Source organism: Phlebotomus papatasi, chromosome 1 (genome assembly GCF_024763615.1).
Source record: "Phlebotomus papatasi isolate M1 chromosome 1, Ppap_2.1, whole genome shotgun sequence".
Lineage (NCBI taxonomy): Eukaryota > Metazoa > Arthropoda > Insecta > Diptera > Psychodidae > Phlebotomus > Phlebotomus papatasi.
This window is the reverse complement of record NC_077222.1, coordinates 74,465,743-74,479,478: the sequence shown is the minus strand read 5'-3', so window position 1 is coordinate 74,479,478 and position 13,736 is coordinate 74,465,743. Positions and strand designations below refer to the sequence as shown.

The following is a 13,736-nucleotide window of genomic DNA, read 5'->3' as shown; positions in this document are numbered from 1 at the left end:
AAATCTTAAAAAATAACTAATTTTCAATTAAAACGCTATTTTTCCCGACTGATTTTTACTATTAGAACTCAAATAAAGAGCAGTGAGTATATAATCAGTTTTTTTTTAAAACTTGTTACCGTTCTGAAGCTTAAACGGTACCTAAGAGATATCAACTTCTCGTCTTCGGTAATCCTCCTTAAAAAACGTTATCTAGAGACTTTTTACCCTTTCTCCCCCAATTTTTTTTGTTTTTTTTTTTTCAAAAACGGCTCCAGCGATTTTTTTCACTTTCGAATATGTTTCAGAATTACTCTGTCTGAACATTTCGTCCATTTATGACCGAAAATATTTTCAAAATCGAATTTTCAAAGGTCAAAGTTAATCTACTCTGGAGGGCCTATTTTTCAGCCGATTAGTTTAATTTTCGATTTTTTGGAAAGGTATTGAAATTTCCTATCCAATTACACCAGACTAAATCGGCAATGATGAATCGGTGAAGTCGGTGAAGTATACCCTTAAATTTTGTTCGCAATTTTTCGATCTAGAGACTAAACACTAAACGATAAGAAATATCAACTTCCGGTATTCGGTAACCCGCCATAAGTCGATATTGATACTTTCCTCATTATTTGAATCACTAAAAGAACTTTATATTTATGTTAGTACTTTTGATTTATAACGTTTTTAGAAGTATAAAACTTTAGAACCAAATACACTCGGCTGAATTTCAAGGTAGCCTGTAAAATTTGATGCAAAGGATCAGCCCAAACTCCAAACTATCATATCGACCAGTCAGAATAAGAAACGAATAACTCGCAGTAAGCAGATTTTACAGGAGAGCGATTTGAATCTGAGATTTTACATGCAGAGTATAGGATTTTTTAGATTTACAGTTCTGTCTCTCTATATGCACACTCTCTATATGCACAGCTTTTGTGTCGGTTGCATTCAAAATCAATTTGTTTACATTTTGACAAAGTAAAAAAGAAAATTATTTTCTTGGTAACTAATTTTTCTCGTTTTTAATTATCTTAATTTTATTTTTTCTGTCTCATATTATGTTTAAAATAACACGGGAAATTCTAGAACAATAAAAAAATAATAATTTATTAAAAGAAGGAGAAGGGCCTCGAGTGGGTCAGTGGATAGAGTAGTAGCTCTATGACTGCGAGGTCTGGGGTTCAAAGCTGAGCAGCAGCAGAAAAAGATTTCTCATGCCATATCGGCTTTGAATTCGTCCAGTGAATGAATGAATAGTAATGTCAATGGTGCATATTGACAAAAAAGTGAACCACCTAAACAATAGAGGCTGGCACGAGAACGAGTTTCGATGTGAAAGTGGTACTTCAATCGATACAAATATTCGCTGTCACTGATCCCAAACACACACCGAGAAGGGATGCTGTGACATAGTAACGGCACTGACTGCTCACAGAGCTGTGATATTGAGCGGCTACCCGTATCGGGGGATAAGAATAGGAGTGGGGAAGCATAAGGGGCCCAATTGGTGGCCTGGATGCATCGGAATATCCGAAATGGAGAACTGACCCCTGGCAAAATCTTATCTTATCTTATCTTAAAAGAAAGAGAAAAACCGTTGGGAATTTCAAAAAAAGTTGTGCATATTTCAGAGAGAGAACTGTCAAAAAAAGTACCCAAACTGTGCATATAGCGAGACAGCACTGTAACCCTTTCAGGACGATTGGAACACCGGTGTCCCATAAAGAAAATAATTTTTCCTGACTACCTGAAGTTATTTTTTTCTTATGTCTGTACATAATTGTAAAGTAGAAGGTTGAAGGAATTTAGAATATTTTTGCAAATCTCTAGCTATTTGATGTGTAGTAAATATTAAAGCTCAAAAATGGCGAGTTTTTAAATTCTCAAAATTCATAATTATTTTTTTTCTTCCAATTTTTTTAAGCAAAACCCATTTGGCAATATAAACTACAATACTCATACGTACAGTAGAGTCTCCTAAATTCGAACGCTCGGGGGGTATTTTTGGCATTTCCCACCTCCTAAATTCGAACGATTTTTTCAAAACTAACGAAGTTTGTGTGAAATTAAATTGTACTTTGAATCAAATTCCCGTACTTTCTCACAAGTTTTATTGGTAACATACTTCCTTTTAATTTTACACGACCATAATGTAAGTAAACATTCAGGAAGAAGCACATAAATATGATTTTCATTCACCAAGAATACGAACTTTCTAACATAACCTCACAATTGACATTTTGAATCCAAACGGCGTTCGAATTTGAGAGATTCAGATTTGAGAGACTCTACTGTAATATTTTTCATCAAAGCGAAAAATATTATACTTTGGTATTGTCAGAAAAATTACTTGAATTTTTGGGTTATTTTTGTCCCTATCGTTCATAGAAGCACAAAATACACCGAATCAGACTCTGTTGGACTTTCCAAGTTTAGATGTAAGACTTATCATTGATTATGTTTCCCAGTTTAGTTTTTATTGTTGATTTTCAGTCCGTAAAAAGTGTTTCGACGTTAAAGGGTTAAAAGCGCTTTTCTCGTTCAGCCATTGCCGCTCTGAATATGGATAGGGAAGTGAGCGTGTATGACAGCCTGCTGATGCGGTTTTGCGTTAGTGTGCGAGTTTTAGAATGCTCAGTTGTTTGCATGCGGGATGCTCCCACATTTTCTTAGTTTTTCGCTAATTTCTTAAGTTTTTGTGAAAAAATAACATTCAAATTACTTAAAACAAGTGATTTTTTAAGATACGGTGATGAAAAACTAGCGAAAACAGTCTAAGAAATGGTTAAAATCGCTAAAAGAACGAAACATAACCTAATTTTAAAGTGTCAAATGGACTCCCGATATTTTACTTCAAAAATGGGGCTTAAAGTTATTAAATGGGGCTTCGAAATCGATAAAACTTCGTTCTGTGATTCATGTGCAAGTAGTCTTCAGTGATTTTTACTCGAAATTTAGTCAATTTTTACTAGTTTTAACGCAATCAAAATACATCAATAACTTCCTGATAGTTAACTCCCGGATGGACTTTATGCAAGAATGGGGCCTCATTTGTTTAGCGGATCGTCAATAAATGTTAGAAAAGTGATTCTTTCGATCATCGAAAATAGGTTTTCAGTAATTTTAACGAGAAATTAAGTGATTTTTGTGTAGTTTTGAATGACACAAAATACGTGAATAACTCCCGGATAGTTCATTCCATGAGGTTTTTTCTGCAAGATTGAAGCTCAGTTGCACAGTTAACCGTGATTAAATGTTAGAAAAGTAAGTCTCTGGATAACCTAAGACGATTTTTAGTGATGAAAACCAGAAATTCAGTGATTTTTTTGTAGTTTTGAATGACTCAAAATACGGGAATAACTCCAGAAAATCCAACTCCCGGAAGAACCTTTTTTAAACAAAAATATAACCTAGGGTATGTATATTTGTTTTTAAATATTTTCAGTATTTATTTTACTTGTTTTATTTTTCTTTGGCCATGAGTACTATTTTATATTACATGTGATACTTTTCCCAATAACTCCTAAATTAAGTACTTAAATATTCAAACTTAACTTTGTGTCTTAAAGAAAAAAATTGTTAGCAAAGTGGTTCAGTTACAATTTTTTGTCATTATGTTTATTATTAAAGAAATAATAAATATTGTTTAAGCAAGCGTTAAAATTAAAATCGTTCAAAAAATAATTTAAAGATTTCTTTTCGTTGAAATTTTTTTCGTTAGAGTATCAGTAATTCAAAATTTAATTTATAATACTCAATGAAATTTCATAAATGTTTCACTCGCGTTTCATCTCAACAAATTAATACGATTTATGCATGATTCGTTTTTTGTGTTAATTGCCTAATAAAGCATATACTTCTTATCAAAACAAGCCGTTACGTCAAGTGGAGACAAAGAAAGTCGAATAAATTTGAGTTCCCCAGTAAAAATACTAATTTTCAGTGATTCTACTTTATTTAAAAATCTTTGATGTGATATTCTGTGATCTAGTGATCCAGTGAGGCACCTAAGAAGGATTTTTGAGCTGTTCGACATTCGCGAAGCCAGAAATATTCTGTGAATTCCGACTGTGACTGTTTATTTTGGACAAACTCCAAAGGAATTATCGCCTTATCGCCAAGCCCTGATTGAAGGTTTTCTAGCCAATAAATTCAGGTCAGAATGGTTTTAGGAAAAGTGATAGAAGTTACATTAGAAAGTGTTCGGTCGGAAGGTTTTGTAACTGATATTGAACAATTATGCCCAGTATGTGGAGCTGTCAGTGAAAATATTTTTAAGATGGCTTTAAGACCGATGGCGAACTTACTTTTAAATAATTACACAAAAAACGTGAACTCCCGATTGGACGATAAAATCTCTGACAAAGATAGAAAGTCTACCGTTTTTATAAAACGCCAATAATTTGTTAAAATAAAACTTGGTTTCATCTCTACTCAGGTTTTTCAATATCTCCATTTTGCATTTCTTTTACAACGTTTAATCAATTTTTGATATCTACTAATAGAATTTAATTGAACTAATGCTTAAAATATTTAATTGATTAAATATTCAATTAGATAATAAAAATATAATACTAAAGAAAAAAATATCTAAATTTTAATTTTAAGCAAATTCCAACGACGACGAACGCATTGTGCTGCTGCACTGAACACCTCAGAGCGGCAATGTGTGCGAGTACGTATGTGTGTTAGTGTGATTTTGGTATCAGCAGGCTGTCATACACGCTCACTTCCCTATCCATATTCAGAGCGGCAAGTTTCACATTTCAGAATGGGGATAGTTTGGAGAATTATCGGGGTTGTCTCCAAGAAGACCCGCATCACATGGAGAATGAGACACTTTTGCACAACATTGCATTGTTGTATCATTGTTATTCCGATGGTGTCGGAGCGAGGAAAATTAATGTGCGTTTAATTGCTCAGTGGTAATTATCTTTTGTGATGGAATTATTCATTCTTCTGAGTCTACCCACAACAGTCACGTATACAATTTTTATCACACTCCACGAATCGAGCCGGCTAGAGCACAAAAAGCTCACAAGGAGCTTTACATGGGGTAGCGCTGTAAAAAGAACCTTCCCACTGAAAGTTGATCATGCCTCAAATTGTCAAGGAAAAAGTATGGGGTAGCCCCCACACTTTTCACTCTCTCAGCAACATCACAGTTGACGGGCTTTTGCGGTAGGAAAAGAAGGAAGACACAATGAGCGAGAGACATTTCAATTTCCGCATAAAAGTGAGGCGAGACACGAAATGAATTGGATGGATTTCATAGGAGATACGCACTTCATAAAAAAGTTCATTGCTACTCTTACCGTCTCTCCAAAGATGCCAGGGGGTGTAGCTCAGCACAGTTATCCGCGGGGGCGCCTGCAAGATGGGAAGACAGTAAAAGAAAAATTCAGTGTGAGTCTAAACTGTGAGGGGATTTGAAACACATAACAATCTTTTTTAGAGGCCAATAATGCATAAATTTTGAACTTGAGAGAGTGAATTAGCGAAAGATTTAGAAGTTTTTCTTTTAGAGCTTTCTGTTGACTGTAAAGATCATTTTTCATTATACGTAACATATTGCACAGATAAAATTAAGTGAATTCATAAATCATATTTCTTTTCATTATTTTTGGAAAAGTTTTAAAATAATCTAACTAATATTGTCACTGTGAATGATAGTTTCAGAAATAATTCATCAAAAGTGTTCATAAAATAATGTCGATCAACAACAAATTATTAAAATAATGTCGATCTAACAAGTGCGGGTACAATCCCGGGAGTAGTTATGACACTTTTAATATTCGGGACTTTGGCTATCACACTTTGGACTTTCATGAATTTTGATTTTTGGGAGATTAGTTTATCGGGATTTTGAGTTCTCATGAATTTGGCTTTTAGGATTTGGATCTAATTTAGAATTTGGTCCAATTCGGGGTTTTGGCTTATCGGAATTGTGGCCCATTCGGTATTTTGGTTTCTTGGGATTTTGACTTTTTGGAATTTGAATGCATTCAGAATTCTGGTTCATTCGAGATTTTGGATATTTTGGATTTTAATCCATTCGGGATTTTGGGCTTTTTGCGATTCTGATCTTGATCAATCCAGTTGATATTTCGTAAACATTTATCATGACTGGCGAAATCCCAAATGAATAGAAATACCGTCAAATCATACAACTTTGTACCACCCTATTTTTAGACACTTTAGACATGATAACCTCTCTTGCGGAATTGGTAGTTGCGAGGAAGCTCTCCAAAAATTCGGCAATATAGCTCTAACATACACAAAGTGATCATGGATATTCCCTTTTATATGCTTATTACTAAAGGTTGGTAAAAATTCCATCATTATCTGTGCTGTTTCTTCATTTTTCCAAATCTGCAGAAAAGTCCCCTCTAGAACATACATTTTAAAAAATTTCTAATTTATTTCATGGGTCTTATCGTATTCCTTGACAATTGAGGAGAAAATAGCTGAATCGGCGATTTCATAGGTTGTTCCATCTTCTTGTAGTAACGTGTTAATCTCAAAATAGAGAAAACGCAGTACAACTTTGTGTCACTAGTTTTCTCGATAATTTGACCCCCACATAATCGATATAAGTCAAATTTCAGTGTTTAGTAATATCTGGGACTCAGATCTTTCAAACAAGAAAAATTTGACCCCCTCCAACCCCCCTGACCTGAAATATTGGTCATGAAAGAATAAATTGTGCGACTTCTTATAATCATTTAGAGACTTTATTTATTTAGAGCCATTCTTGTGTAAATTAAAGGTCTTATGAAATGTACAATTCTTTGGAGCATTACAACTTCGACCGACCACCGACAGGGGCGCTATAATCGAAACATTGATTTTCGTAATTTCGAAATCGATTATTTCGAAATCTGTGTTTCCAATTTCGACGAAATTTTGATATGTTGTAGCTAAGGCTGAGACCTTTCTAATGGGGGGTCGCACTAGCCTCTCGATGTTACTTGAGTCGTCTTATAAAAAATAATTTATAAATAATAATAAATTGAATTAAATTAAAAGGAAAATTGAAATGAAACTTCTTATATGTACTGGTTAATCGTTAATACTTGTAGAGTAATGATTTTAAGCTAAAATTGTGAGATTGGACAAGTTCAAGACCAATTTACCGCTAAAAAGAAGGTGGCACAAAGTTGCACAACTTTGCTTTACACTTTTTGCCAGATACAAGAAATTTTCCTCCTTGTCCAAAGATACGTGCATTTTTTTCTACCATGGGGCTATATTCTAGAGATGTGTAGTTATCTTGGATAAAAATCTCATTCACATATCTCAACTAATTTGGAAAATATTCAAGAAAAACACGAAAAAGTAGCACAAAGTTGTGTGATTTGACAATAAAAATTGTAGTTACAAGAAATATAAATTGGGCATATTATTAGTTGATATACAATGAATACAATACAATCGTTATACAATGAAAATGTTTATATTGAAGCAAATTTCCTATGCTTGTGTAGGAGAAACTCTTCAGGGAGGTCATAAGGTAAGAAAAAATTGTCAAAAGTGGGGAAAGGTGAAATGAATATCTAATGTTCTCACGCGCTTTAACTCTTTCGTCTCCTTTGGGACTCTGGGTACCCATGGAAAAAAAGAATTTTTTTAGACTACTTAGAATAGATAAAATTCCGATTCTTATGGATGATTACAAACTAGAAGGATGTCCAAATCTAGGATATTTTTTGCAGGATCCCAATTAACTCCTGAGCTAAGATATTTTTAGTCAAAAATCGTGAATTTTCGATTTTCTGCTTCCTTGCACATATTGTGACTTTTTTGATATTTCTAGACCCGAATAAGGAAAAACCTCTCGGGGCCAATGAGTATGATAACTAACAATTACAGATTGCATAAATTCGAAAAACAATTCTTTCTTAAATTTTCAAAAAACTTGTTCAAACTTGATGGGTATTCTCGTCCCCAAGGATTTTGAGGTAAAAATGTAAGGTTATCCCGCCAATTGTTTTTTGACACGAACCCTATAAAAACATTTCAACATGGTGAGTTGGTGTGACAACTTGAGGTTATGATGTCTTCTAATTCGATCTGAAGGTCTTCCAAAAATATTTGACTGAATTGCGTGCTTTGATTTTCCATCAATTTGCCCCAAGAACAAGTACAGAAAAGGTAATATTAGTGATTTTCTCTTTTTCTTGTGTGTCTCGTAATATATTTTCTGGATTTTCTGTTTAGATTTTAGATGACAGCTTCAATGAAAGATTTTCATGGTGAAGAAACCTTTATAGTCTTTGTGGACAACAGCGATGATGAGGAGTGTTTTGGAGCATTTCAGGATAGAGAGCTCATCGAAGTAGATGTCGGAGATGATGAAGAAATATCCCAGGAAAAGTTGAACCCAGATCTAGGCGAAACCATCCCCACTGTCGCGAAAAAGTCAAAAATCTGCATACTTTTTCCGGACAATAGCGATGATGAGGAGTGTTTTGCAGGATTTGATGAGAACGTGTTGATGGCAGAAGGCGTTAATGTGGCGGAAGCCGAAAGGGTATCTCAGGAAAACTTGATTACTTACAAAATACTTAACATTTTGCTTGCAAAAAACATATTTGCATGCGGCACCGTACAAAAAAATCGCAAAAATTTGCCAGAACTGAATCCAGATAAGAAGATGAAGAGAGGACACATTGATTGGCAGTGTTCAGGACGCATTGTATGTGTAAAGTGGATGGACAATCGCTCGGTCATGCTCCTCTCAAATTATATGTCGCCAACAGAAATGGTGAAGGTGCAGAGACGGCAGTCTGGGACATCACAGAAGCTGGAGCTAAATTGTCTGAAAATTGTCCACACTTACAATCAACACATGAATGGGGTGGATATCATGGACCAGAAAAAGTCATATTATGAGCAAGATAGAAAGTGCGCGGCAAAATTCTACCTAAAATTATTCTTTGATATTCTGGACATTGGTATAAACAACGCGTGCATCGTTTACAACGAAATGTCACAGGAGAAAGACATTGGAAGATCACTCACACTGCTGCAGTTCAGACAGGAAGTGGCTAGATGTCTCATTGGTGATTATAGGAGTAGGACACGAGCGCCTCCCACTATTAGACATTCTAATGAACTACTTCAACCCCTCCAGCACTGTCCAGTTTGGATAAAAATAAGAAGCCGGTGCCACCTGTGTTATACGAAAAATAAAGTAGACAGCAGGACCTTTTGTAAATGTGAAGCATGCGGAGTGTATCTATGCTTCAATTCAACACGCAACTGCTTCAAACAGCATCATGATCCAAAAAGTATGTAAAAGGTGAAAAGAAAAGAATGTTTGGTTACATTTGCTTTTATTTATCAACATGGGGTAAATTAAGCTAATTCAAAACCTGCTCCAAATGGAAACGCCATTGTCATCATGATAAATACAGTACTAAATAATTATATTTATATATTTTCTATACCACAGTTTCATTATTTAGTTAATTTTGCTCCAAATAAAGCGAAAATCCATTCATATTCACACATTTTAATTTGTTAATTTCTCAGAAAAATTAAAAGTGTTCCTTTTCACCATCGAATTTTTCTTCGATCGACCATGTTTTCCAATGAAAAACACAATGAGATGACTTTTGTTTATTTGTTTTGTTTAACATTTATATCATATTTCTGGCTAATTTTGGTTAAATTAAGTGTTAATCTTTATTGTTAATGGTACGTGAAGTTTTAAAATGAAATAATTACCTATTTCGTGAACAAAAAGGGTTTTTCTGAAATGTCTACAAATACTTCAATAGGAAACCCAGAAAATATGATTTTTTTGGAGAGATTTTCTTGTTGTTTTAGATGGGAAAGAAGAAAAGACAAGGAATAAGTACAAATCCTGTACTCAGGAGCAACTCAACAAGGTTTTGGAAGCCTTTCGTCGCGGTTTCACTTACACTTACAGTGTTTGTCTCCAATTAGAAACTTTCCCTTGTCTCCATTTGGATTTATTTGTTTCCAATAGAAGCATTTTACGCTCGCGTATTTTTCTTGTATTTAAGAAGCTTTTAAATTATATCTAAAGAATTTTCACAAAACAGTAACACTCTAGAAGAGTCAAGGAGCAAATTTATGTAATTCTCTTCAGAAAAAATATAAACTATGATGTGTTGAATCTTCTGTCAAAGTCAAAGCGTCTGGAAATAGTTTTGAATTAGGACATTTACCCTATTTTCTTTGTAAGTCGATACAGCGAGTTCAACGATTGTCCTTCTGAAGCTGTGAGTTTCTTATTTATGTAAAATTTCTGGTGAACAATCTTTTCAGATTTGTCATTGATGCGAACGGATTATTCTGGACTTATCCATGGAGCAGTCCGACGAACCTTAGAATGTTCCCTCGAAAATTCCAAGCACAAGTGTTATTGGAGTGTCTTTTTTTACATTCTGACGGATTGTTTGACAGATAGAAGTGTGGATTTTCCTCGGGAAAATTTTTCCTGATAATGATGAATCCAGATTGTCCAGGAAGTGTTTTTTTGACTCTTGGGAAACTTTAATGTGTCTACAATAACATCGTGTTGAAAGAAATGTGTGTTAAAGTGTTATTGTGTGAAATATGTTGAGGTATCTGTTGGCAAGCAGGAATTTGGTGTCTTCTTGACCACTTCCTGGACATCCCACAAGATACTGGTCAATAATTCTTCTTGTTTTAGTGATCAACATTGTAAAGGAGTCATTTGACATGCAAAAATAATTCACAAAATTGATATTATTGGCTTTTGGAAAATTGAAGTTTGTCCAAGTTTCTATTTTTTGCGTTCATTTGGGGACGAGAGTTCACATGAGTTTTCCAATTTCCCAGAGGCGGAGAAAATTCTTTCTCTACAAAAGTATCATATTTGACCAGTAAGACTTACAATAAAGTGAGTTTTACTGAAATTCGTTCGCTGGATATGTTGTGGTCCGGAAAGAGTTAAGAAAAAACACCCATTACGTAAATTGTTCTCCCCGAACAATCTAAAAGAAATTATAAAATTTCTCGTAGAATTATTATATTTTTGAATTACTAAAATCTTCAAACAATACATTTTTTCTAAATATTATATTTATGTTAAACTTGCAATATGAAATAGGACATTCGGATCTCATTAACTTTTAATTTGTGAGGAGTGGTTCGCTTATGTCGTATCGTATTACAGAAGCTCCTTATTAATCAGTTCTAGTTTCTATATTGTTTTAAAGTATGGGGTATAGTGGGTATAGTCGAAAAACATATTTGACTAAGTCGTAAGTTTTTAGCCTCTTTTAGAGTCTTTAGCGTTGTAAAATTGAACAGTAAAAATTGGTATTTTTCTAACCAGGTAATAGAAATAAAAATATTGAAGCTTTAAACAAAGGATTTAGTATTCTTTAATAAAAAAACACACCTCATTATCAAAAACACAAAATTAAATGTGTTAAACAAAACTTTCAAACCGATAAAACTATTTAAAATTCAGTTTAAAAAAGTTTTCCATGAACATAATCTAACTCTATAAATTGAATTTTCTGAACCTGTTTTTTTTTTCATTTACACAGACAGTTAAAATTCACTGAGGAGGATCAAGAAAATTGAAAACTCTTATGTTCTGCATATTGCAAGCTTTTTAAACGCCCCAAAAATTGAGCAATCACTCACGAAATTTGTAGCATTTTAGGCCGTTCTGCGCTAACAGAAGATATAGTCTTGGAAAATTTAAATGTACACAGGATGACAAAAGGTCGACTTCAGTGTGAAATTTCCTGAATAAATAAGGCAAAAAAAGGTATTTCCGCATAAAGTTTTTGTAGGGAAAGAGGAAGCTTTTTCCATGATGTCTCTTTTGCCGAGACAAGTATTTTCCTGACTGGAAATGCTCTAATGAAATGAGAAAACAATTTTATTCTTCATGGCTGTAGATAGAAGACTATTCACCTCTTAGAGGTTCTGATGTGACACATGGATGGGTTATTTCACGTGATGAAAGTCAATAAAATGCGTCAGATGGGAAATTAGAAAATTAATTTTTGTTTCTTGTGTGGTCCTTTTATTTGTAAGACATTGGTCTGACATTTTTGGCTAGTCCGAGAGTTTCCTGGGAAAAATGAGCGAGAGGGTTATTAAAATATTTTTAAGACGTCAACAGAGCACAAGTTCTTGCAATAAATCTAACGATTAGAAAGCCATCATGCGCGTAGCGACAAAACAAATATTTACGCTTCGTTTCCGTTTTGCCTTGTGTGCGCTTAAAGCTCAGCCAAAAGCACTTTGATATTCCCAACAGTCGACAGACATGAAAAGGATGAATGTATTTCCTTCGTTCCCATCACAGAACATTCACTTCAATTTCGAGTGGATATTTTCATAGATAAGAAATTAAGATTAAAGACTCAATAAAAAGCATATCCATAAAGAAGTTTTTCATGTGAAATTTCTAAGATCTCGTTTTACACAAACTGAGATGAAAGGTTAGTTTATAGAGTAGAACTATCAATTTTAATACGGTTTATGTCACCTTAAATAAATGGCTTAAATAATATCTAACAGTTCAATGTTATACGTTCAAGAATTCTGCAAAAACTTTAAATTGAAACAATAAAAAACAGCGTTAGCCGACACTCGGATAATTTCCGGACCATTGAAACATTTATCATTTAGTTTAGAGCGCACGGACCATTTGACAATTCTTAACCCAGTCAACGGCTGAACCTACAATTAGAGTGGTTCGAATTCTCGGTTCCCCGAAAAATGTATGGGTTCCCCGGGTCTCTGAAAAAATATTTAAGTTCCTCGGGTTCCCTGAAAAAATATGAGTTTCCTGGGTTCCTTGAAAAAATATTAGATTCCCGGGTTCCTTGAAAAAATATACGAGTTGCTCGGGTTTCTTGAAAAGATTACGGGCGTTACACGGGCTTCAGACCTAAGGCTTAGCCATTTAGCTTAACTCCTCTAATTCTACATCAGGCATGATTTTTTAGGAAATTGTTGTTTAGGATTAAATACTAAAGGAAAATAATTCATTAGATTTTGAAAAATCAATAAAATTGCTTCTTATTAAGATTTTTGAGACCTTCGGGAACTGGGCTAAACCTCCGGTCTGAAGCCGGCATTACCACGCACAGAGCCCAAACAATTAGAGACAGAGACTTAGGATTTTCAGAGGATCCCCCCACAAGTCGACCCTGGGACCTTTAATAAAGCACCCATTTTTCCCCACATCCCTACCCTCCCCTCCAAAACTAGGTTTTATGAGGATTACTCGAAAACGCGTCATACGTTCTTTTTTTTCATTTTTGGATATGTTTTAAAGATTAGCCAGGCGAAAATTTCGTGCTTATAAGGAAATACCGTTGAATTATTCCTAATAACGGTTTTTCAAAGTGAAAGGTTAAAAGATCTAGAGAGCGTATTTCGCAACCGAAATATTTGGAATATTTGGACTGGTAGGAAAGGTCTTAAAATTCCTGGCAAAGCTAAACTGGATCGTAACCGATAACTAATTTTTTATTCGAAATTCAATTACAGTGTCCCGCTTCGTTATTCGGATGACTGGGAGACAATATGACAGATGTCCGCTTCGTAATCCAGATGGATTTCTTGAATTTGTTTAACGTCTCGAAAATATAACACAAATGTTTTTTTTTTATAAAATTAGAATAAAAGTTTTAACGAAGCTCAAAAAGACATAATTAGAGAATTTTTATGCTATTATACTTCATTTATTAAACAAAAACATCACAGGATAATCCATTTTCATTATG

General features: G+C 34.1%; 1 protein-coding gene across 1 annotated transcript in view; it reads left to right on the top strand.

Annotated features, from left to right (window-relative positions):
* LOC129802079 (uncharacterized) overlaps window positions 1-13,736 on the top strand; it is a 30,848-nt gene that overhangs the window by 2,152 nt on the left and 14,960 nt on the right. The window lies entirely within an intron of this gene.